Genomic DNA, 27,941 nt, shown 5'->3' with positions numbered 1-27,941 from the left:
AGTAATAGTAGTAGCAGAAATAATAATAATAATAATAATAATAATAATAATAATAATAATAATAATAATAAAATAATAATAAAATAATAATAAAAATAATAAGAATAAAAAAAGTTATCTCCTCTGATATGTCAATGAAAGATTATCAATAAAAGCAATAGTTTTAGAAAGCAAAAATAATTAATCTGATGGATTATACTTTCTTACAATTCATATAAGTACATCTGTCTCATCTATCTATCTATCTATCTATCTGTCTATAGAAAGAAATGTGTGTGTGTGTGTGTGTGTGTGTGTGTGTGTGTGTGTGTGTGTGTGTGTGTGTGTGTGTGTGTGTGTGTAAATTTATCTATGCACAACAGCAAGCCAAGGCGTGTCCAAGCCCCCCACAAACACCAAGGGCAACAAAGGGCGGGTCATTTCAACATTTACTTCATCCTGTCCCTCCGCCCTTTGCCCTCCCTTGCGTGGGTTGGCTGGGGCAGGAGGAGGTCAAGGTCTGTTTTATGCACATGATGTGGGTGGAGAGAGAGAGAGAGAGAGAGAGAGAGAGAGGGAGAGAGAATGCTTATCTTATTTCTATCGCCAAAACTCATTCTTAAAGGCCAGTTCAATTCTTATCATACATACCTTCATTGTTATTCTTGATTACCTATTCGCTTTCTTTCACCCTTTTCTGCCTTTGTAAGTCTTGGTTGCTTGTTCTCTCTCTCTCTCTCTCTCTCTCTCTCTCTCTCTCTCTCTCTCTCTTATATTCTTTCACAAATGTTTACCCTCCCGTTCCGTCCTTCATATGATGCATAGAGATAGAGATTGACAGGGAGAGGGACAGTAAGACAGACATAGAAAGATGGATACTATAGACAGATAGATACACAGATTGATCCAGATAGCCAGATAGATAAATAAATAAATAAATGATATGGACAAATATGATAAATTGACGAACAGATGGACATACATACATACATACATACATACATACACACACACATACATATCATACATACACACATACATATCATACATACATACATACATACACACATACATATCATACATACATACATACATAAATACATACATACATACATACATATCCATAAATATACACACATACATACACACCATATATACACAAAAAAACACATACATAGTGGGAGGGGGACAAGAGAGCGGAAGTGAGGCAGGGTGTGGAGGGGATACGAATGGTGAAAGGAGGGGAAAAAAGGAAGGGGGACGATGGAAGGGGAGTCAGGGGGAGGTGGGGAGGGAGGGGTGCAGAGGGGACGAGAATAAGGCAGGGGGAACAGTGAGAGGGGAGGGGATGTGGGGGGAAAGAAATTGTAAATGTGGAAAAGAGCTGACTTGGAGAACGGGGGGAGAGAAGGAAGTGTAAGGCAGGGGAATGAGATTTGAAGAGGGGATGAAATGAGATAAGAGGGGCAGATGGGAATGAGATAAGAGGGGCAGATGGGAATGAGATAAGAGGGGTAGATGGGAATGAGATAAGAGGGGCAGATGGGAATGAGATAAGAGGGGCAGATGGGAATGAGATAAGAGGGGCAGATGGGAATGAGATAAAGAGGGGTAGTGGAGACTGGGATAAGAAGGGCAGGAGGTGAGAGAAAGGAGAGAGAGAGAGAGAGGGAGAGAGAGACAGAGAGAGGGGGGGAGGCAGTGAAGGGGGGAGGGGGTGCAGCGTGTGGAGGTGAAAACGAGTAGGAGGGGGAAAGGATGAGGGGGGGAAAATGAAGGGGGCTGAGAAGGAGTGAGTTGAAGGGGGAGGGGTGTGGAGGGAATGAGAATGAGGTACAGGGGGTGTAGGGGGGAGGGGACAATGGGAAAGGCAGGTAAGCAAACAAATGGACAGCAGGAATAGATTATGAATGACAGGTAGAGGACGAAGCACGAAGGAGAGGAGGAATAGGGAAGAGGGAGAAGGGAAGGAAGGAAGAAAGAGGAAGAAGAGAAGGAAGGAAGAAATACAGAGGAAGAAGAAAAGGAGGGGAGAGACGAAGGAAGGGAAAAGAAAAAAAAACAGAGAAGAAATGAAGAAGTAAATGAAGAGGATAGAAAGGAAGGGAGAAGGAAAGGTACAGAGATGGGAAGGAAAGGAGAAAGGATGGAAGGGGAAAAGGAAGAAGAGTAATGAGAAGGGAGTATAGAAGGAAGGAAAAAGGGAAGGAAGGGCGATGGGAGGGAAATGAGGGTAAAAGAGAAACAAGACAACGGGAAAAGGAATAAGAATTGGAGAAGCAGGAGATGAAGATAGATAAGAAAGAAAATGAGAAGGCAAGTAAGTGGTTCTTCAAACAGAGAATAGGAGGGAAAGAGAAATGTCAAGGAAAGGAAGGAAGGAAGGCAGAATGGAAGGAAGGGAAGTGGAATGGGGGAGAAAAGAAAGAACTGGAGAAGGAAACGAAGAGAGATGAAGATAGGGTAAGAGGAAGGATTAAGGGGAGAAAGGAAGGAAACCGACAGGAAGAAGTTATTACACAGCCGTAAACACACCAAAGGTTATATACTGCTTATTCGGCGCTAAATATTACTGAACAATTTACTTCAACCTTCCTTAAACTAAAGCATATCGAGTCAGATCAAACCTTACCAAACATAATGTAGCAATCTAACCTAGCTTACCTTACCCTACATTAATCTTACCATCCCAACCCTAAACTAACACAACCAAATCTGACCTACCTCATACAAACCTAACGCAGTCTAACCTGTCCCACCTTATCATAATAAAGCCTACCATGTCCTACACAAATCTAACTTAATCCCAACCCACCTAACTTAACCTAGCGATACACAGAAGGGGGAGGTTGGGGGGTGGGATGTGAAGGGAGAAGGGGTTAAGGAGGAAGAAATTGGGGGAAGGGAAAGGATGGGATGATGAAAGGGAGACAGAAGATGACTGGAAGGAGAGGGGAAAAGAAGCGGAGATGAGGAGAGGAGAAGACTGAGGGAGAAGAGTGGGGAGACGACAGAGAATGACGGCAGTAGTAGGAGGGTGAGACAGAGGGAGAGAGAGAGAGAGAGAGAGAGAGAGAGTGTGTGTGTGTGTGTGTGTGTGTGTGTGTGTGTGTGTGTGTGTGTGTGTGTGTGTGTGTGTGTGTGTGTGTGTGTGTGTGTGTGTGTGTGTGTGTGTGTGTGTGTGTGTGTGTGTGTGTGTGTGTGTGTGTGTGTGTGTGTGTGTGTGTGTGTGTGTGTGTGTGTGTGTAGGGGGGCTGAGAGAAGGGAGAGAATGGTTGAGGAGGAACGGGAAAGGACAGATGAACAGAGGAGGAAAGAGAAAGAAAGAGCGAAGGAGGAGGGAAAATGAGAAAGAAGGAGGCGGAAGAAATCAAGGGAATTCAGAGGACATGACACACGTGAAATATGAAAAGAGTGAGTCGAGAAGCTGATCCCCTTAAGCCAGAGAACGTCTTTTACGTATCTTATTTTTTGCTACAGTATCTACAAAGGACAGTATTAGGTTTTGGAATTCTTAAAACTGGACGGCTTTGTACAGCCTTAGGTCGTCCTCCAATTACAAGAGATTTTCCATAGGGGCCCTGGGCTAGGCTACTGTCTTCACATTTAAGGCAAGACCAAATCCCCAGGGCCCACAAGATTTCAGCATTTTATTTCAACGTTATTTTTATACACTGGTCACGTACAGTTGGAGCGCCTTAACCCACTAGACCACCAGGGGATTTCAAGAGCTCCAACCCACTAGACCACCAGGGGATTTCAAGCTGAGTGCCTTGACTGTGGATCCTGTCAAAGCAATATCCAGCCTCCCGCCACAATCTTCCCCGGAACACGTTGGTCAATATTTGCATAACCATCTGTGGGGTGGGGTTTCATTCTTAATCCAGACACGCACACTGTCAGGCAAGCAGACGACAGAAATACATGTGCGTGTGTATTATACGGCACACACACACACACACACACACACACACACACACACACACACACACACACAGCTCCAATCACAACACTCACTGGATTCAATGGGCAAACTTGGCAGAGTTTTTCGACCTTTTGCAGCTTATTCCCAGCGGCTCAATAAACTCTCTACGTCCTTCCCTAGCAGATCCTCGCAACTGGCACCGTATTCCCGTACTGATTTCTTGGTACGGCTCAACATTAAAGACGAAGGAATGGCAGTTTTTGGCCAAGTTAAAATGGATGGGGAGAAAAATATTAAAAAAGAATAATAATAAAAAAATAAAATGAAAGCCTCATTACCACCAACAATTCACCAGTAAAGACAAAGGGATATCAGTTTTTGGTCACGTTAAAATGGACGTGGGGCAAAATATGGCAATAAAAGTAAATATACAAATAAAACAGAAGCGCCATCACCAACAACAATATCTTCGGTAAAAAAACATACACCAAGCCTGCCTCCATCCACCTCTCTCATCTCTATCACTAATAAACCCGACCATCACTGTTATTCCCTTCAGTGCCATCCCTTCTTTTTAATTCCACCTCTTGCTACCTCCATGTGATTTTACTTTTGCTGTGGAACAACTCTTTATGATGATAATTATGATGATGATGATGATGATAAGAACAGAGACGATGACAACGATAAGGCTGATGATAAGAACTGAGACGATGATAATGATATGACTGATGATAAGAACAATAACAATCTTGAGAATGATGACGAAATGATGGACAATGATGACGATGATAAGAACAGTGACGATGATAACGATATGATATGATAAGAACAATAACAATCTTGAGAATGATGACAAAATGATGGACGATGATATTGATGCGAAGAACAGTGGCGATGAAAAAGACAACGATGATGATAACGATACTACTGATGATAGGAACAATAACATCCACATAAAGACGTGAATGATAAAATGACTGGCGATGAGGATGACGATGAATAGGGCACTGACGACGAGGACGATGATTTCTGCACTTATTAATTACCTCATTTCCCGATCACCTGGGTAATAGGTAGGAGAGGCTAGCTGAAAACTGGCGCTGTCTCTACCACGAAACCAGCCATTTAATTCACGGACGCCTTCAGATTTAATGCTTGCTCTTTCCAGCTATTTTAATGGGTGTGATGACGTGTTTTTCTGTATATTTATGATGACGTGTTTTTACTGTATATTTAAGAAGAGTTTTTACTGTAATAATATAAAGACGTGTTTTTACTACATATAAGGGGGAATAAAATTATCTGGTTTTAGCTTGACTTAACTCCTTCAATCTTGTGGTCTATTTTTATTATTATTTCTATCACTATGCTGTTTTTACCCCAGCTTGACCTAAAATTGCTTATCACGCCATCCCGAATGCCGAGTTGTAACGACAGAATAACTCCAGAATTTGATGCTGGTCATGATGAAGTGCTTATGGAATGGACGTAGAGTCGTAGCATTGTCCTTATCAGCCACTAATAATACACTAAAAATACACAAAAAATGACGAAAATCTGGGCCAAGTCAAGGTGAAACGACTATGACGGACGATTTTCTTAAGCAAAAATGAGGGACTCGATTAGTTAAGGGACTAATCAGGGCTATGTCTAACCCCTCCAGACTGAAAACTCTTAGTCCCTAGGCTCTATAAAATCGTCTGGATGTAGCAGGAAGAGATAAAAAAGCACTTCACCGAATTGAAAGTGCAATAAGAAAGAAATTAGTGAAAAATGAATTAACCACTATACTCCAATGATTTTTTTTTTTAAATTTTATTCTTGCTGTCTCCTAATGATTTTATGCAGCCAAAATCTTCTCCTTTTAATTACTGGGGTTAGATTGTGTCATCGTTAATATTTTTCTATTCAGCTTATATATTTTTTTCTGATAACTACAGGGGTTCGTCATCATTAATATCTCCCTACACAGCCTCCCTTAGCGCAATGATTTCGTCTGGAGGCGGCAAGAAAAAAACAGTGAAGTATAATCGCCTTTACTTTTAAGTGGTATATACTGGTGGTGTGTGTTGCAGGACGATGTGACACCAAGTAGCCATTTACGTCGCACTTCTACTAATTTGGAGCAGTCACAACGACTTTTGTATGAAAACGGCGTTAAAAGCTGTCTATTGGAGGTCAAATTCAACATCGGACTCAAATATACCAAAGCCTTCACTACTTAAACGTGAGGGAGAATGTACGATTGTAAGGAAAAGTTCGCAGACTCTTCAGTGCTGGCTGAGGCAATGGAAGATGCTACATGAGCGGTTTTAATGTGACAACAATCTGAAACACACGCCAAAGGAGTATGAGGATGAAGGATAATCTTCGTCGATTTGGGAAGGAAGGAGAATTACGCAAGACACAATACAATACTCCGAGGGGATTGTGGGTGAAATTTGGTCACGGCCGTACTTCATCGGAATAAATAAGTTAACAGGAAAGAGCTGCGTGAAGGTGAAAAAAAAAAGGCGCCGTTTGGGCCGTGAAGCCTGCTGTTTAACATCACCGTGGTTACCATGAAGACGCTGAACTATTCATCAAACATGCACTCAAGCAAAAGTCATCAAACATTCACTCAAAAATGACATCAAACATTCATTCAAAAAGACACATATATTCACTCAAAAAGTCACCAATGATTCACTCGTCATCAAACGTTCATTCGTCATCAAACATTCACTCTCAAAAAGTCATCAACCATTCACTCGAAGCCATCAAACATTTACTCAAAGGTCATCAAACATTCACCCAAAGCCATCAAACATTTATTCTTAAAAATCAAACATTTACTCTCATATAAGTCATCAAACATTCACTTTTAGATCATCAAACATTCACTCAAATTAAGTCATTAAACGTTCACCCAAATGAAGCGATTAAACATTCGCTAAAAAAATAAAAAAATAAACATTCACTCCTCAAAAACATTTCAATAAGTTTAACTTTATAACGTGTAAGGTGTATCTTAAATGTAGGGTCTTAGTTTATGCATCAATATATTTCTTCCTTGATGCCGATGAACACTGGTGATCAATATGATTAAATTCATCAATGTTTCATTACGTAATCACGTACTACCTTCTTATATCACGATCAATGTGGTAATTATGTTAGGTAATTGTGTTCCAGGAAGAACTTAAAAAAATAAAAACTCATAATACTACCACACGAGCCACTCAACAAAATCCCTCATTTAGCATATATTTTAAACAGAAATCCCAGTTTACAAGTAAAACTATGATAAATCGTTAAACAAAATATTCTCTGAAATTACCAAAATAATTATGATTACTAAACCTGTCAAAGCAAAAATTCTGTATATATAGAGAGTTGTATGTACAGTAATGATCAAGTATAGTCTCAGTAGAGTAAGAACAGGTTCCCAGGAGGTAACAATGCTTCGGAAATGGAGATGATGATGCTGAGTCTGATGATGATAAGCAGATTACTCACCCCACGACTGCGACCCGAGTGTCCCTTGCTGGTATAACGGTGCTGTGGATGATGGCTGCCAGCAGGTTACAACATAATTTTCACTCCCCTAACATCCACTCCACACTGGCATCACACAGCGATCCATGGTTAGCCCCTTTAACTGCATAATGTATTTTATTGGTTTATTCTTGCAATGTCCAGACAAGTCTACTCGAGTTCAGAAAGACCTCTTGTAGTGACGAAGGCTAAAACAGCATCAAACTACTCTAGTGAGAAATCCCTCCTAATCTGAATTTAATCGTATGGAGATACCAAGAAGAGAAAACAAAATACGGCATCGGATTAACTGGATAAAACAAGTAGGCTTCGTCCTACTGATGACGGCATCACGCAGAAGCAACGCCCTAACTGTAGCCACCGCCCACGAAAGACTCCTGTCCTACCCGACCTAATTCTGCATCTTCTCCACAGACTCGAGATTCGAATCACACCAAAACCTACTTGCCCATGATACAAAAAACTACTTAAATCTTGCAAACCTATAACCAATACCGCATTAATAATTAAATACATCGCAAAATAACGTCCATAATTAGATAGAAAATACTAGATACCGTACATACATGAACACTTTATTCCCACGTAACCCTCCTGGCACCGCCATCTCGGCTTGAGGTTCGAACCCTGAAGCATGACAAGTGAGTAAGATTCAAAACGCTGGAGAGCAGGAGGGGGATGGGAGGCCAGAGCTGGAGGGGGAGCTGTGTGTGCTGGAGGTAGGAGGGAGGGGGATTGAGAGAGCGGCAGGATGCAATCTCCCGCTGAAACAACATTGCTGGATGAATCATGCAGGAGAGGAGACAAGTGTACGCTCGAACAAAAGTAACCCATAAGACATCTGCCCACCAGTATGAACCTTTTTATGTGATACAAATGAAAGCAAAGCAACAGTCGAGCACTGGAATATCTGGCAACCGTGTGTGTGAGGGGTCGGGGGGTAGGAGGAGTGGGTAGGAGCCATCACCTCCCCTAACCCTACTCCCATAGTCTCATCCATCTCACTCACAGTTATCATTCCAGGGATGAGTTGCTTTAGTGAATTTGGGTCGGACCTGTGTCACCCTTTGTCACCGTTCTCGCCCCGGCCTAACCCAGTCAGGTGGATGGTTAGCTGGATGGAGCGTCATACATGTCGGTGCTGACGACCCCCTGGCTGTGGTCGGTACATGGGCGGGTTGTCCACAGCCTTAAACCAGCAATGCAGAGGATATTAATGAAATTTCCTTTGAACTGTTTTCCAACTAATATGTATTCATGACATGATTTAAATTCATATCACCAAACCAATGCAATTATTAAGCATAAATTTATGAGTACACCAGTAAATTATGAGTTCTGCATATTAAATTGTGTTCATCGGACCTAAAATCTCAGTAAATTTTACTTTTACTTAATGAATGTGAGCGTCATAGCTTGCTGAAAATGTTGAACCATCAGTATAATATCAGCCTAGTCACTTCGAAAGTTTGTGGACTGTGGAAAATTATCATATTTTCCCGATTTAATCTGTATAAAATGCAATAAATTATGAACTCTGTTGTTTCTGATAATATTATTCACTGTTTAACCAAGAAATACGAGTATACTTCGCGAAATCAGTTTGGCCTATTTTGCTACACAAACCGCCACCCCGCGGGCTGGACCGACCCTGTCAAATTAATGTAACGCAGCCCAGATGTTGACTGTCCGAATATTACTGGCTCTTGTTTCAATATATATTCGAACTGGGGAGCGGGTGTGTAATGTGAAAGGTTTCTAGAGCACACACGATTGCATGACGCCTTTACTATAGTGATGCTTCCCATACAGTTCTAACCAGCGCCAGATTATACCATTCAGATCAACAGGCATGAAATTGTGTGTGTGTGTGTGTGTGTGTGTGTGTGTGTGTGTGTGTGTGTGTGTGTGTGTGTGTGTGTGTGTGTGTGTGTGTGTGTGTGTGTGTGTGTGCGCTTCAAAGAGGGGGTGATCAGACAAACAGCTTGATCATCAGGTCAACAGGAGGATCAAACAGTCAAATCAGAAACTTAATCATCATCAGTCACCACCAGCACTGACCTGATCGTCATTACTTTTAAAATTACTGTAAACATCACTTTCACAACCAAATCATCGTCATTATCGTCAACATCAACATTACGTCGAAAATGGGATCCAATAACCAATTCTGGATCTGGTCATCATCATCACAATCATCATCATCGTGATCATCATCGTCATCATCATTATCGAAATTATCACCGTCATCATCACAATAATCTGTAACTTATCATCATAATAGTTATCAATATATTCAGTAACCATCATCATCAGCAGCAGCAGCAGTATGAACAAAATCAGTTACCATCATCATCATCATCATTATCACCAGTATTATTATCACCAAAATTAGGCATCACCATCATAATTCTCGTCCACATGAATCACCATCAACATCATACCCGTAAATGGCAACATAATCACCATGGCCAAACCACCAACATCACGGCAACACGGTGACAAAAAGACAGAGTCAGATCATCACCAGGATGGAAGTTTTGAGGGTGAAGTGCTTGAAAAGGTACAACAAGGAAGAAAACTGGTTCCTTGAAAGCAGTGATAGGAAACAGGGAAGTGAGTGTGGAAGTGAAAAAGTTACTACATGACAGTATTGTGATACCAACTCTAACGGGTGGAACTGAAGCTTAGACCTTGTTGGAGGGAGAGAAGTCAAGAGTGAGAGCAATGGAAATGAGTTATTTGAGAGGAGCATGTGGAGTCACAAGGAGAGACAGACTGATAAATGAGGAAGTGAAGGAGCGTTGTGATGTGGATGTGATAAGATGCGTTAGGACTTAGGAGAAACACATTGAGGTGGTTTGGCTATGTGGAGAGAATGGAGAGTGAGAGATTGACGAGGAGAGTTTATGAGTGAGGTGGAGGGGGGAGAGGGAGGGGGAGGCCAAGGATGAGATGAAAGGATGGCGTGGAGAGGTAAATGAGAGAAGGGGGTGTCAGCTGGAAGCAGGGCAATGAAATGGCGTGGGACAGGGTGATATGGAGGCGATTTGTTTGTGGCCACCCCTTACGGGATAAGGGCGTCTGTCAATAGATAGATAGATAGATTATCGTCACCACCACCATCTTCATCACTTTCACTTGTCAACACCATCATCACAGTCATCATTCTCCCCATCATCATCCTAATTACTATCATCATTTTCACCATCAAAATGTACAGGTAGTACAATAACACGAAGCATCTTGGCCTATGACGAGGCTATGTTGAAGAAAATGCAAAATTCTATTAAGATATAACCAACGCGTAAGAGAAGAGGACAAAAAAAGAGGCGAGGATGACCAGCCTCGAGAGCCCCTGAGTGGTGTTACGTGAGAAATTTATCTAAATGAATCCTCAAATGCAAAGATTTACTTAGTGTATAGTCGCGAGAAAGTAGCACTACATCGAAGGAGTGGATGGTGGGGGCCGTCACCAACCACAGTAACAACAACAAAAATAACAAGATTTCAAAGTGGATCGCACAAAAACCATCAAATTCCAGGCCTCTCTCTCTCTCTCTCTCTCTCTCTCTCTCTCTCTCTCTCTCTCTCTCTCTCTCTCGACTCCTCCCACACCTGTTGCTCTCTCGCTCTCTTCCTGCACCTGTTGCTTTTGCTCTTTCACTTGTTGCTATCTCTCGAGGCCTCTCTTTTCCACTTGTTGCTCTCTCTCTCTCTCTCTCTCTCTCTCTCTCTCTCTCTCTCTCTCTCTCTCGGACTGGCTTCTTTTACTTAGCTACGAAAAGATAAGTTTGCTGACTCAATCATAATGCCACTTTGGATGTTACCTTCTTATGTTTAAAAGTCTAATACTATAACCTATTCAACCTAATCTGAGAAGAGTTAAGCCTTAATCTTTCGAGTGCATTCATTATTAACGATGCATTTCAAATTAATTTTATTTTAAGGATCACGATAACCGTTTGAGGATGCGACTGACCAATCAAAATATATTATACAGAATTAGTAGTATAGATTAATTTTAAAACGAGGCCTTACAAAGTTTATCAGATGGACTAGACACGTTTGAAATTTTGAATTCTCGGGACAAATAGAAGCACATCCAGGTACAGATTTACGAGTACTTTGATGGCTTCCCCATGTTCAGGCAAATTATGGTAAATCGTCATTCTTGCGATATTTTGTGAAATTTAACATAGCAAAGCATCTGAATTCCAATACTATCCGGTGAAGAAGCTATATGTCACCGCCACTTGAACATCCCGCAGCCCATACCTTGTCACACCTCTACAAGTTGTAACCAGATATTCGTAACTAGAATCATAAAAAACTTAATAATGAAGCGAAAATAGAAAGCATATTGCAAACTGATGCAACAGGAAAATGCTCTCAAATTAATTCCAACTGGGACATCCCACAAGCGGCTTAACGCCCCCCCCCCCTTCCCCCGTCATATTTGCTAGGTTAGATTTTACAAACTATCGCAGTAACGGCATAATTTACCTTATTTTGCCTAAACATGAAAAAAAAAAAAAAGTTAAACGTACGCGTAAAACTTTACGTGGACATGTGTTGAACTGTCCCAAGAATTTAATTTTGCAAACGTACTTAGGCCACCTGCTGTACTCTGTAAGACCCCGTTATTAAATTAGTCTGTACAAATAACTATATATAATAATTCATTTGGGCCATCTTATCGTCAAGCGGTTATTGTACCCCTCATAAAAGTTATTCAAAATGCGTCGCTGAAAATGAATGCACTCGGACAACTAATCTACTGCCAGCTTTCAAAAGCTTAGGGCTTGTCTCTTCTCAGATGAGATCGTCGAATAAGCTATAGTACGTGCATGTTTAGTATTCTTTAGACAGCAATCCGTCAAAATGCACATACAGATTTTCACACTTTAAAAACTTCCCTAGTTTTAAAAGTATATAAAAGATACAAAACAATGCGTGAAAACGGTTTTGCAAGAGATAAAACCAGCCCGGGATTTCGAAGGCTTGATTGACATGTAATTAATTTCTGTGTCATGTTTCTGAGAATGGTGTCCGATAGTTTTTCCTACTTCTGTGCACCTTGTGTTTCCGGATTCTGCCACATCCCGTCTCTTAGGGGAGAACTGGGTTGGGGATGATGACGATTATAGAACTGGGCTTGGAATGATGATGATAATGATGATGAAGGGAACTGGGTTTGGAACGATGATGATGGTGGAGGGAACTGAGCTTGGAATGATGATGATGATGGAATTGGGTTTGGAATGATGATGATGATGATGATGGAACTGGGCTTGGAATGATGATGATGATGATACACCAGTAAAGTGCGCTTTGTGAGCGAGTGTCGAGCAGGCGAACGTTTGTACATAGGTCTATCAACCTAATTAAACTTGGTGGGAGATTTCAACGTTTCTGGCGAGGTAATTGAACAATAAAAGAAGAATAACTGAGTTAAAATATTTACTTTCTCACGTTCTCACTCTCTCAGGTCTTCTCTCTGGATGTGCATATAGCGAGGCGCCGTAGCATTTATCACACGCGCAATATTCAATTCTCTGCTCCCGACTTGCCGTGTCAATGAACTGCGTCGGTAAACACTTGGCTACTGATCGAATGATAAAACCCAGAAACGGCGCGATTACCACCCTTGCTGCTTTCACCCCCTAATCATCGAAAAAACGTTCATGTTAAATTATTGGTGTAATATCCGATACTTAATTGCTAGAATTCATGCAAGAAAACATAGTGTTACAATAGTACATCTTTTTAAATTCGATTTCATAGTGGATCATGTCAATTGAAGCCCTCTGTACATTCCCTTGGAGAGCTGAGATACCAAGGAGTTTCTTTGGTCTCATGAGTAAATATATTGCTAAAAGCAAAATATATTAAATGTATCTACTACCTGCTGAATGAATATTTTCTCTATCTTACACAACAGAACAGTTATTAACGTCTGAAAACCATCGCGGTCGGGCTGTGTCGTGTCGGGCCGCTCATTTCTCAGCTGAACGTAAACATCGTTGTGCTACGTTTGCTTGCTTCGATCGCTGCGTTCGCTCGCTCATACTACGTTGGTAATATATAAATTACTGTTAGGTCTAGTCACAAAATCATGAACGATACAGACGGCAAAGTGTTCTGGCAACATTAATATTTAGAGTATATATCCAGCCATTATATACAAAGCATACGGTACTTCCGAGAAGAGCCTGTGTTTGATGCTAATGATGTGAAATGCATAATTTAAAACATGCTAAACGCAACTGCGATCACTTGTTTTACACACACACACACACACACACACACACCGATCAAACACTGATACACTTCTCACAACTGGCGTTTATAGACTGGCTTGCAGCAGGTACACATGTTAACCACAAAATCCCTAAATCACTCCTTACAGAGATGGAAAGAAAATGAGAAAGACAACCCAAGAAGAACAAGAACGGGAAAAATAACGCAATTAACAACAGCAATTACAACACTAACAGTAGTGGTAGTAGTAGCAGCAGCAGCAGCAGCAGCAGCAGCAGCAGCAGCAGCAGCAGTAGTAGTAGTAGTAGAAGTAGTAGTTGTAATAGTAGTAGTAGTAGCTATTGTTGTCGTTGTTGTTGTTTTTGTAGCAGTAATAATAATAATAATAATACGAAACTGAGATACCTTTCAAAGTGGACCGCACCAAGACATCAAAGTTCCCGGTATGCAATCACAGCAACAGAAAACGACTGCTAGTCTCATACTCCACCGCACCGTTCGACTCTCTCTCTCTCTCTCTCTCTCTCTCTCCGGACTCCTCCCACACCTGTTGCCATCTCTCTCGCCCGCTCTCGTTCTCTCTCTTCTTACACCTGTTGCTCTCTAGCTCTCTTCACTTGTTGCTATCTCTTAAATCCCTACTGCACCTGTTGCGCTCTCTCTCTCTCTCTCTCTCCGCCACAACACACCTGACTTGTGTGTGTGTGTGTGTGTGTGTGTGTGTGTGTGTGTGTGTGTGTGTGTGTGTGTGTGTGTGTGTGTGTGCTGAAAAAATTAAAATCGTCCTCAGGCAACAGTTAACATATTCACTACAATAACACCTTTTTTCATATTTTATTCTTGCTATCCCCAGACGATTTCACGAGAGACTTCAGGAACTGCACTTGCTGGATACGCCCTTGAATAACTCCTTCATTACGAGGGGGTATCCTAAGACGAAGAAAATAGTCTGAAGTTAACTAAAAAATAATAATAAAAAAAATAAATAAAACTAGTCGGGGTAAAGGGAAATAACTATCTTCCTGAGGCTGATCGAATACAAAGGAGAAAAATCGATAAATAATAATCACGCTTTAGTTCAGTTAGGAATCTGGTAATGCTTCGTGAGTTTTAAATAATATTCGGACAAGATTGGGTAGATGGTGAACTCCCCGTCTCTTCAGTGAGGGAGTTAAATCAATATATCAGCCGTTCTTTGTGTATATTAAATTTATCTTCAGACGTGTTAACTTTGAACAACCACTCACTTTAATGGGGTCAATAATGGATACACTTGATCTCTCCAACTCACAAATCTCTCTCTCGAATGAAATAAAATTCTCTTGAGATTCATAAAAATATAATAGGAAAGACGTCATCGTACAAATGGAGCCTTCTCTTCACTACGATGACGTGCTTTATTTCCTTCTATATCGAGACAATTTTAATGAATTTAATGGAGGCTTTTCGATCTGGATTGGTCAGACGCGGTTAGGCTAGTTATAAAGGAACCTGAGAGTGATAAGGCAGATATTGGCTGGGTCAGTGACATCACCTTACCTGCACCACCTACGTCAGCAGAACTAGACTCCAGGCCATTCGCTAGGTGATTGTATCTGTCACTAACGTCAGCAAAATCAAGCCGTCACTACCACGTTCATCAGCAGAGGCCCGTTCATCAGAAGCCAGGTCATCGCTAAGTGGGTGTCACTATCACCGTCACTCTAGCCACTCAGCTAATCTCCCTCACTCAGTAGTCACGATTTCCACCAGATGTCAGTTTCACTTTATTCCTGCTATTTCCAGACACATTTACTTCTCTCAAGGAAGACTGTTCAAAGTGAAAAGGTTAGCTACAGCCTTCATTAACCTCTTACTTATTTGCATGCTCTCCCAAGTCCAATAAAATCGTCTGGGAGCAGCAGAAATAATTAAAAATTGTTAAAAAAAACACAGTGACGTAATACCCGAGCTCTGACCTTGACCAAATCGCACCAAAATCGAACGGCGTCTTCCTATCCTCGCATGCCGTGTATGTGCGAATTTCAGTCCAAATTGTATCAGGAATGAATGAAGTAACGTCTCACTCTGAATTTCGACCTTGACCCACGACCTTTGACCTTTGTTTGAACCAAAATATAATACCTTCTTGCCAGACCCACCATGCAATGTGTTTACTACTTTTCATCCGAATCGCACCCAACAGTTATGAGGTGTTATATTACTGATGGGGTTTTATATTACACATGCAAACCGCTATGCCTCAGGAGTTGCTAAATATTAATATGTCAATGGATTGAAGAGGCTAATGGCATCCTGCATGGCCTTTCAGCGAGTAACCTTCCACTCTTCCATTAAATAAACTTGACCCTTCAGTAAGATGTATTTTCTGATTATTTCTGCTACCCGTATGTGATTATATTCTGTTTAGACGAGGCTTTTCGAACTACAGGGGGTAGATACGGCCTTCATCAAGCCCCTTCCTACTAGGATGCTCTCTTACACTGCATAAAATCTTCCAGTACTTGCACGAATAAATTGAAAAAAAGTCACAGGATTGAATGGGTTAAATGAGATGATCGATACATATAAAACTAGAGATGGTACTCAAGACGACACAGACACCATGCACCTGAACTTTGATTTAGATTCGTGACCTTGACCTTTGATCATTCTGCAAAAAATTGGAATCGCTTCTTTCTAGACCCACACACAATGAAACTGACAACTTTGATTCACATCAGATAGGGCATTCACGAGATGGTACAAAGGCTGACCTTTGACCTTCAACCATGACCTTCCACCTCTGACAGATCTGCACCAAAATCAAATTACTCCTTTGTACACACACACACACACACACACACACACACACACACACACACACACACACACACACAAAATGTATATGCCATTTTTTTTAACTGGATCAAGCACGAATGAGATACTATGTCAGCCGAGACACATACATACAGATACATGGCTACATAAAAAAAACAGAACCGATCACAACAACTACGTCTTCAGAATCGCTAACAAGATAAAAACCCATACCATGAGAAAGATGCAGAAAGTTAGCCGATCCCAGTGTCAGAGAGAATGGCAGAGAACTGACTGTGGAATATAGAAGCAGGATAAAGCTGCTGTCCCCGCTACCTCCTTCACCACGCCCTTAAAACACAGGAGAAACACCGGCCATCCTTCAATGCCATCAGGGAAACAGGCACACGGTCCACCTTGTTCTACCTAAATTTTACGCGGAACTGTCTGACATACTCGTATACCCGCTACCCATCACCATCTTGAATTTGGCTCTCTTTTATATTATTGTTGTTTTTTCTCGGAGGGAACGGTTTGCGGGCTCCTGGCCTTGGGTTCCTTCTTCCTTGCATTAAAAAAATAAAAAGATTAAAAAATACACAGCCCCGTGAGCTTGACGAGTAAAGAGTATTGGTTCACAAGACTGCATGATGAACCCCTTCAGTATGATGGCGTATTAGTATATTGTTCCTACCATCTAGACGATTTCATTCAGCACGCGACAGACCTTTCAAAATGGAAGTGCCAGCCTTCATAACCCCTTCACCATCAGCAGACCATCCTAAAGGTCAATAAAATCCCTGACTAGAGAGAAAAATGTTATCGCAGTGGTGTTAACTTGTATCAGTACCGTATCTGTCCAAATGAAGCCCACTACACAAGAGAAATGACATTGATTTGATGGATGTCTAGTGCGTCCTTGAATGCGAGGCCTGGGGTGGACTAGGAATGCGACTGAAGAGCTGAGAGGAAGGATGTGAAGGGAATGTATTGGTGTTGTGATGAGGAGGGCGAGATTGAGATGGTCTGGGCATGTTGAGAGGATGGAGGATGACAACTGAGTGCAGAAGAAGTGTGAACGTCGGGGGAAGAGTTCCGAGAGGCAGACCGAAAAAGACCAGGGACGAGGTTACTGAATGTGACCTCAGGGATAAGGAACTGAAAAGAGTGGCTGCCAGAGATCGTGCAGCGTGGAAAGGCGCCATTAGGTGGGCAAGGAAGACGCATATATGTTCGAGCCTCTATAAACGAAACGATATGAAGTGGAGTGAGAGACAGCGTGGGGATGATGTAGGGTAGCAAGGTAAGGATAGGAGAGAGAGAGAGAGAGAGAGAGAGAGAGAGAGAGAGACCGTGTGTGCCTGCGCGTGGGCGCGTGCAAGGTGGCGGTATGTATGAGATCAGACCCCGACATATGTTTCACACCCAGAGGATTACGTGTGTGTGTGTGTGTGTGTGTGTGTGTGTGTGTGTGTGTGTGTGTGTGTGTGTGTGTGTGTGTGTGTGTGTGTGTGTGTGTGTGTGTGTGTGTGAGAGAGAGAGAGAGAGAGAGAGAGAGAGAGAGAGAGAGAGAGAGAGAGAGAGAGAGAGAGAGGAGAGTATAAATAATTCTTAGTTCTTCTGCTCTCCTCACCTCTTTCCTGTCAGCTCTAATGCAATAATTAATTGACAACCATTCCCAGTCCTTTATGCCGGGCTAGACAATTGGGTCCGTCTGTCTGTCTGTCTGTCTGTCTCACTCTACCAATATTTATCTATCTGTCTACCAGTATCTATCTATCATCTATCGAGACGCCTTAATCCAGGAAGGGGTGGCCACAAACAAATTACTTCCATGTCACCCTGTCCTTCACATCTTTGGAGGGGATAACTTTTCAGCCTTTGTTTCTTTCTTCCTGCATAAAAAAAGCAATGGACAGACAGCTAAAATAATAGATTCGGACAGACAGATGGATAAATAGAAAATGTTGCGGGTTTTAGCCTTTGATTTACTTAGAGAGAGAGAGAGAGAGAGAGAGAGAGAGAGAGAATGCGCACTGACAACCAGCATTTAAAGGCGATAGAGACACAGAAAGGTATCTAGGGTGCAGTGAAATACGGAGAATTTATACACGAGAATAAAGCCAAAATAGCCACAGAAAACGAAGATTACGGGAAGCACTTACGTATTCAGTTTTCTGGCCTATTTGTGAGAGAGAGAGAGAGAGAGAGAGAGAGAGAGAGAGAGAGAGAGAGAGAGAGAGAGAGAGAAGGAGGAATTGGTAAAACAAAACTCCTTAAAAGCCGGAAAGTGAAACAGGGGAGGAGGGGAAACGAAGATAATTGAAGCGGCAACATGGAAGGTCAACAGTAAAGAAACAATGAGAGAAGGGGAGGGAAAGAACCAGTATGTGTGGGTGTGGTGTGGGTGTAGAAGGGTGGGGTGTGGATGTGGTGGGGTGTGGGTGGAGGTGGGAAATAAGAGGAGCGGGGCGGAGGAGTTGTGTGGGTGGAGGGGGGCGGGGTAGAGGTGTGGGTGGGAAGATGTGCGTGGGAAGGTGCGGATAAGTGGGTGGATGCTGGTTGTCCTATTAAATCCATTATTCAGGCAGGCAGGTGGGCAGGCAGAAGGGCAGGCAGTAATGGAGAGAGAGGCAGGCAGAAGCAGCGTATGTAATAAAAAAGGGCGAGGGGTCGTCTGAAGAGTAGGCAGACAGACAGGCAGGAAAAGAGAGAGAAAGCAAGAACGGTAGGCAGGAAGAGAGGTGGGGTGAAAGACAAGCAAACAGGGAGAGTGTATGGAAGAGAAGCCGACAGGGAGAGAGGATGGAAGAGAGGCAGACAGGGAGGATGGAAGAGAGGAAAACAGGAAGATAGGGATGCAGGAAGAAGTAGGCAGGAAGAGAGGGAGGCAAGATACGAGAGAGGCAAGCAGAGACGTAGGGTGGACACGAGAGGGAGACAGGAAGAGAGGTAGGGAGGATCAGAGAGGTAGGCAGAGAGGTAGGTAGGATTCGAGAGGAAGACAGGAGTAAAGTGGACAATGGGTCAGGCAGAGAAGAGCAGGGTATCCAGAAGGCGTATGTATTTGTGTAGACACAGATGTAGGGAAGAAAGCAGAAGAACAGAAGTGGGGGCAAGGAGAGGAAAGGTAGTTCATGAAGAGAAAACTGGTTCCCTGGAAATACACAGAAGGGCAGGCACGAAAGTAAGGCAGACAGGCAGGTAGAGAAAGAGAGAGAGAGGAAAAAAAAAAAGGAGTAGAGCAGGCAAGGCTTAGGCAGTAGGAGATTAGGCGGATCAAGAAGGGAAAAACAGTTGCTGCGGAAGTAGGCAGATGGACAGGCAGGAAGTGCATTCAGGCAGGGAGAGAGGCAGGGGAGACTAGGTATTTTAGTGTGCTACCAGTGTATCCTGACGTTGACCCAAGTAAATTTCCAGTAAATCATATCAGAGTAACCGTTCTAGGACTATTCTGCCTGATCATGTATTATCAAAACTGGAATAGTGTTTGTCGCTTTGCAGTCAAATTTCACACACACTACCCTTCCAGCATTTCGCCCAGCCTTCCACGTATCTCACTGCTTCCCCGATGCCAGAGTGTATTCTTCCTCCCCATACTATTCAAGGCCCTTCATCGTATTGCCTGATAAAAATATTTCCGGTAACACCTTCCACCGCTACACCCAGCACACCGTCTCAGCGAACTTTTGATCATGACAGTACAGCCACGATCTCTTATTCTTTTACGTGTCTGAGATTCTGAGGTATTAAAGTTATATTCCAACCCTTCCGAATATTAGTTTGGAGAGGTGTAAAGGGACTACTGATCGTGACCAATTAAATGCCCAGCTGCAGAGATATTTACACCCCTTCAATACGGTGACGTTTTTCTCTAGTTATCCTTGCTATCTCCAGACGATTTTACACTACTTGAGAGAGAGAGAGAGAGAGAGAGAGAGAGAGGGTGACGAGTTTTTCTAGTTATCCTTGCTATTTCCAGACGATTTTACACTACTTGAGAGAGAGAGAGAGAGAGAGAGAGAGAGAGAGAAGCGGTGCCGGAGAGAAAAAGAGAGAGAGGGAGAGAACCTTGGAGGAGGATTAAAAATTGGGTAGTGGCAGGAGAGGAAAGAGGCAGACTGGAGGAAAGAGAAAGGAAAGAAAGGGAGGGAGACAGGAAAGCAGAAATCAGGAAAAAAAAAAAACACACATGCAAGAAAACATAATCTAAACAAAAGAGTAACGACAGGAATAACACGAGGACAAATAGTTGGAATGATAATACCAGAGAGAGAGAGAGAGAGAGAGAGAGAGAGAGAATCCATTACCTTCCCAATTACTCTCAAACATAAGAACACTATCCTATTAATAAGTTCTGACGTGGAGGAAAGAGTTAGTTAGAAATGAAGAGAATTAAGGCATGAAGAAATGAAAAGAAAATACAGCAATATGAACACATGACAGAGAAACATTAATAAACGATAAACAGAAGGAAGCGATGAAAAGAAGAAGACGAAATGAATACAATAAATAAATAAATAAATAAATACATAATAAAGACGCAAGACAAAGGAACAAACAAGAGAGAAGAGAAGCAATGAGACTAGTCAAAATTTTGAATTAAAAAAAAAAAAAAAAAGAGGTAAATTAACTGCACAAGAATGAAGAAAAAAATGGCAGAAAAAAACAGAATGAAGAAAAATGAGCCATGAACTGAAAAAAAAAGACAAAGGAAAAGGGAAAAGAAAGGAAGGGGGAAATGTGAATATTTACTGAACAAGAAGCACGAAGAAAAAGGAAGAAGTACCGAGGATGGAAAAGGAAGGATAAAAGGATGAGTAAAAGAGATGAGAATAAATATTAGAATTGCTTTCATCAGAAGAATAGTCAGACAAAGGAGAGGAAATAGAGTGATAAATAATTAACCAGAGAAGCGGTTTTCAAAGAGGAAGGAAAAATATGCATGTACAGAATATGGCTAAAAAACAAACATGGCATTATACGAGGTAGAAAATGCTACAGAAAGAACAGGTGATGAACATAGAGAAATTAAATGAAAAAAAAGACGCAAAAAATTATACCAAAGAGTAGCAGAAGAATGATGAAAAATTAGAAGAAAGGGAGGGGAAAACAAAGATGGGCGTAGAAAAATAATGATGAGACAGGTGAAAGAGATTTTTTTCCCCCTTGGTGAAAACGAAAGGGGAAGACGAATATGCCAAAGAAAAGGGAAGGTGAGAATATGAACAATGAGTATAGAAGAAAAGAAAGAAAGAGAGAGAGAGAGAAAGGAGAGAGAAAAGTGTGAAAAAGTGTTGTTGTTATTACTGTTGTTGTTTTTGACCCCAAGCTCCTCCGGAAGTAAGTCCATCGAGCCGGAAACTGACCTTCTCCCGGAGCTCACTATCCTTCTTCCGGTGGACAGCGCATGAGTTCAGGGATGTTTTTCTGACCATGCCGTAGAGGCGCTCGATAATACTGATACCACCGCGTGAAGGCGTCCCTCTCCGGTACCGAAAGAAGTGGAAAATGTGTGTGTGAGAGAGAGAGAGAGAGAGAGAGAGAGAGAGAGAGAGAGAGAGAGGAAAACTGGAGAAAAACCACCTGCAAAAGAATGAGCAAAGTAAGAGGCAGCAAAATGAGAAAGAACAAAAAAGATGGATCAGCACAGAAGATAAAACCCATAAAGGAAAGGAAAGTGAAAATTGGAGAGACTAATAAGACAATAACAGGAAAAAATAAGGCCGAGGAAAAAGGACGATGAAAATACGAAGGGAAAAAAGGGTAAGAAGAAAAACTAGGTAAAATAAGAAAAAAATCAGCACCAGAGGAGTATAAAAAAAGGAACCGAGGAGGAAGAAAGAAAGGAAGAAAGAGAAAGCGGAGGGATGAAACTGGAAGAAGAATAAAAAGCAAAAGAAGAAAGGGAAGAAGTCAAGGAATAAGAAAGGAAAAAGGAATGGTCTGCAGAGAGGAGAAAAAGATGATGGCGAAATTACAGAAAAGATTACCTGAAAAAAAAAAAAAAAAAAAAAAGGAGAAAGAGAAAAAGGGATATTAAAAACAAAAATGACAAGAAAGAAGCGACAGGAGGAAGATACAAAGAGCAAAAACGGTGGTGTGTGTGTGTGTGTGTGTGTGTGTGTGTGTGTGTGTGTGTGTGTGTGTGTGTGTGTGTGTGTGTGTGTGTGTGTGTGTGTGTGTGTGTGTGTGTGTGTGAGAGAGAGAGAGAGAGAGAGAGAGAGGAGGGGGGGAAGGAAAGAACAGAAAAAAAATAAGAGCAAGAGACGGGAGAAAAAAAAAATCGATTGATCAGAAACAGACACTTGAAGAAAAAGAAAGCGGGGGTATGCATGAGCCACAGAAAAAGCAGAAAATCGATTAAGCATACCAAACGAAAAAGAAGAACGAGAATGCGAAAAGAGCACTGATAATAGAAATATATATAAAAGACGAGAATAGAAAAGAAAAGGAAGAAGTAAAAATAATGCGATGAGCAGAAGTGTAAAACAAAGAATAAAGATCTAAGGAGAAAGGAAGATACACACGGTGGCAAAGACGAAAACGAAAGAAAGTTGACAGAAAAGAGAGAGACAGGAGGTAGAGATGAAAAGGGAGAAAAGAGCAGAAAACGATGAATTAGAATAAAGGAGACGACGAGGGAGAGAAGTCGCAGCCAAAGACAGAAAATATGAAAAGAGAAAAACTAGAAAGTGATAAAATGATGAAAGAATTTAGAGAAATGCGCAGTGCAGAACAACAGGGGGGGAAAAATAAGAGAAGGGAGGAGGAGGAAACAGACCAAAGTAGATGAGAGAGAAAGGTGAAGAAAGATGAATGAAGTGAAAAAAAGATAGGAAATAAAAATGAATTAATTGCAAACAAGAAAAAAAGGAGAGAGAGAGACAGAAATACAGACCGAGAGAGGGAAGAGCAAAAGGGGAAAAGGAGAAAGAAGAAAGAGAGAGGATTAGGTGAAATAAAGAAAAAGGCGAGGTGAGAACAAGAGGAAAAAGAATACAGAAGCTAGGAGAAACGACACACACAAAGAGGAAAGATTGGAGGAAAATAAGTTAAAAGAAGGGAGAAAGAGGTGGACGACGACGACGACGACGATGATGATGATGATGATGATGATGATGATGATGATGATGATGATGATGATGATGATGATGAGGAGGAGGAGGAGGAGGAGGAGGAGGAGGTACCATAAGGAAAAATATGTGCAGATGAAAGAAAATAAAGATGCTTGGTGTAATAAGGAGAGAGAGAGAGAGAGAGAGAGAGAGAGAGAGAGATAAAGCTGGACAACTGAAGAAAGATGGGTAAAGGAGAATGATAATCGAAAAAGGCGAGAAAGTCAGGAAAACAAGCCGGTAGGCGCTGATGGCCAACTCGAAGCGAACGAAGATTTGTCAGTGACCGGAAGTGAGTTTCGACACTAAAAGTAATTTCTGTATGGAGGTACTCCAGAGCATTCCACCCGAAAATTATGGCCCTGGCTTAATAAACTTAGGAGCCCTAGCATTTCACGCGAGCAAGGTCGTAATTCTAGTGCTTTTCATATTTTCTGCACTTGATGACCTTTGACCACTGACCTGGCGGATACAGGTCACGCATGTACAAAAGGACACTTGTAGTACTCATTAACGTCTATAAGCATGCAAAGTTTCATTCGATTTCATCCACACACTGTGGAGCTAGGGAACTTGAAATATGCAGAATGGCACACCAGAGGTACAACTTCTAGGTGGCGCTACCAGCAACTGGAAGTGACTTTCGACACTAAATGTCATTTTTGTATGGAGTTACTCCAGTGCAAAATTCCTCCCAAGAATCATGGCCCAGGCTTAATAATCTTCGAAGCCTCAGCATTTCGGGCGAGCAAGTCGTAATTTTAGCCATTTTCACCATTTTAGCATTTGATGACCTTTGACCCCTGACCTGCCCAATGTTGCACACAAGTGTACAATAGAAAGTTGTAGTACTAGTCAACGTCTAGAAGCATGCAACCTTTCATTCAGTTCCATTGAGCCACTTGTGAACTAGGGGGGCATTTCTGAAAACCTATATTGGTTGCTAGGGACGGTGAGGCCAATATTCGCAGGGTTGCCACTCGAAAACCAAATGAGAGAGATGAAACTGGATGACAGACTTCCGAAAGGGAATGACCTCAAGATTACTCATTAACAAGTCAGAGCTTTATAAGTCCATTAGTAATGCTTAAACATCTCAAAACGTGGAAAGTACGAAAAACGCAGGTTTTCAGCCGTTGCTAAGCAACGAGTTGTAGCTTAGCAACCAAAACCTTGCGGACACAACTAGGTCATTGGCTGGTCATTGTATCCAGGTTTGGTCGGAATCGGTTAATTCTGAAGGGTAAAAGTGCCTGCCACAATTAAACAAGAATACAAGACGAAAACACAACTAGCAAAAAGGAGAGCACGAAGCTGGCTAAAAGATGGCACACAGAGAAAATCAAGGTGCAGAGCAAGAGGATTCCAGATTAATGATGCATGAAGAGCGAAGGGAAAGAGACAAACAGAAACAGACAAAGAAGATACTTGGATAAAGCAACAATAAAAGGAAGATAGATGAAAAAAAAAAAAAACGGAAAAAATCAAAATATGCATGTGATGAATGGAGATATTGGAAACCCTGTGGATTGGGAGAAAAAAAAAATGAGAATAAGAAAAAGTACGGAGGAGAAAAAGGGACGTCTGGAACAAGAACGGCGAAAGAGAGGAAGAAAAGAAAGAAACGAGAAGGAAAAAAAAAAAACAGACGCGGAAAAGTTATTAAGGAAAAAGCGACGAACAAAGGAAGGAGAGAGAGAGAGAGAGAGAGAGAGAGAGAGAGAGAGAATAAAGCAGAGAATAATAATAGTCAAAATCCCCACACGCTAATGACTCACTCGCACCAGATTAATCGTCTGGCTTTACCTGGAATAAGAGAAGTGAGTTGTCCTGACCTTTAGGGGGGTTTATTAACATGTGTTTGCTCACTCTCACCTGAAAATCGTCTGGGGTTTGCAGAGAGTATTACATTTGTCCCAATTATGAGATGGTTAATACAGAAAAAAGTACAGAAATAAAAAGTTTAATGAAGAAAAAAGGATTTAAAGAAAGGAGGAGGAGGAGGAGGAGGAGAAGGAGGAGGAGGAGGAGGGAAAATATAAGATGAAAGAGAAAGCCAAATTAAGATGAGAAAAAGGAAGAAAGGATTTTTCAAGCATTTACTTTATTTATTTATTTCACAGAAAGTTACGGCCCAGGGTTAGCCCACTCATTCTAACCATCAAGATCTGGCCAGTATCCTAGTCACGGTGATTCCCTAACACCTCTCCCTTTGCAATTCATTTTTGGATAATGACAGGCTGGTATATAACTGTAGGCTATTTATGAAGAGTCTGGTGATAATAAAATGATTTAAGTAACTCAGAAGATGGCAGCAAGGTGTAATAAGCAAAACAAATCGCTTAGGAAGAGGAGTTACGGAGCTTCGTTAACCGACGCCATTTAGTGAACAATATAACGTACCGCATCCAACCCTTTGATTTACCACTTTTATAGTCCACATTCAGTTGGAGCACCTAAACCCAATATACGACCAGGCAATTTATTAGCGATATGGTTACCACCCAACGGAGTATATACATTCCGGGGTTACAGAAAATCATTTAGCTTATCCATCAGTGTAGAGTCACCTGAAGGAAGCACTGCATGAAGTTAGTGGACAGTGCAGAAAATGAAAAATGAAGATGAAGGAAGCGAAAAGGCTGAAAGGGCAAGTAAAACAAAAATATATATGGGAGAAACGTAAGAAATATGGAAGATGAGAATAGCCGAAAGAGGAAAAATGGAAAAGCATAAAATATAAGGAATAAATAAAGAACTCGAGGAGGAAAGAAGAGGAGGAGGAGGAGGAGGAGGAGGAGGAGGAGGTCGAGAAGGAAGAGAAAGATGAAGAGGAGGACAGAAGGGCAGGAAAAAGGATACACCAAGATCAAAGTACAGGTGCCATGTACTTTAGTCCCAGCTACAAAAGATTTCACACATTTTCTTTCACCCTCTTTTTCTGCCATTTTTTTTTTTTTTTTCCCCCGGTGTCTGCTCTGGCGTCACTCAGACTTAAGACTTTAGGCCGCGGCTGAGCAGGGAGGGAAGGAGGGAAGAAGCTGCAGAAATACGGAAAGAAACTAGACTTTACTGCATTGTGTCCGCTTGTGTGTGTGTTTGGGAGAGAGAGAGGGGTCTGCTCGGCCAGACAGCAACAATAGCAGTCTTGCATTCTCTCTCTCTCTCTCTCTCTCTCTCTCTCTGTCCCTCCTCCAAGTTCAGTATGAGAAGTTTCAGACTTGAAGGGTCACATATCATCATTAACCCCTCCACCACGAGACACCTTTCCTAAGTTAAATATAATCAACTGAACGCAGTAGATAAACAAATAAATAAGTAAATAAACCAAAAAGACGTCACTATCGAAAGGGTAAACTGACGCAAGAAAAAAAAAAAAGTTATATTTTAGAGTAATTACACTTATGGCTTTGTTAAATAAAATGGTCCAGTGTCTGGTCCAACTGTGGTCTCTCTCCTCAGTCTTTGGTCTATGCGGGGGAAATATACAGAGGAACGACCGACCCACGTCTTCCCTGCGTGGCGTATAAGAGCCCCTTCATCTCGAGGACGTCCTCTTTGGGTACGTTGTTGTTCTCTCCAGGGTCCGTACTCTCGCCGGGTAAGGACGCTCCCAAACACCTCATCCTTAGCGATTTATTTTTGGATATGGCTAATTAATGCTCTTCTGTACGTTATCTATGCAGAGTACGGCCATATTAAGGATGACTTGTTTAATACGAAGATAAACAGTGAGATGGAATAAGCAAAATAAACCGCTTAGGAAAGGGTGTTAGGGGGCTTCCTTAACCGATGGGAACATGGACCCAAGACCTTAACACCGTTACTCCGATGATTTATTTTTTTTCCTTGCTGTTACCACGTGATTTTATTCAGATTAAGACACCTCTCGTAGTGAACGGGTTAAGGAACGCCATATATAAAGAGAAAGAAAAATCGTCAGGTGATGGTAGTGAGAAAAGGAAATGCGTCACCGGTCTGAAGTGGTTAAAGACGAAGGTAATGCTCAGTTTGCGTGTGTGTGTGTGTGTGTGTGTGTGTGTGTGTGTGTGTGTGTGTGTGTGAGAGAGAGAGAGAGAGAGAGAGAGAGAGAGAGAGTTATTAAAGACAGACAGACAGACCACACAGACCTTACGATGCTCATTAGATAGTCTGGTCTTAATATTCACAGAAACTTACTCTCTAATTACAAAAGTTTCAGAATAGGATATGAGAGAGAGAGAGCGAGAGAGAGAGAGAGAGAGGGGGGGGGAAGGCAAAATCAATGGGAGAGTAAGGTAGTAACCCGTACTGCCTCCTTCCCTCATTCACACCAT

This window comes from Coenobita brevimanus, chromosome 91 (assembly GCF_032717465.1).
Source record: "Coenobita brevimanus isolate Jiangsu-jjx chromosome 91, ASM3271746v2, whole genome shotgun sequence".
Classification (NCBI taxonomy): domain Eukaryota; kingdom Metazoa; phylum Arthropoda; class Malacostraca; order Decapoda; family Coenobitidae; genus Coenobita; species Coenobita brevimanus.
Note: the sequence above shows the minus strand (reverse complement) of the source record.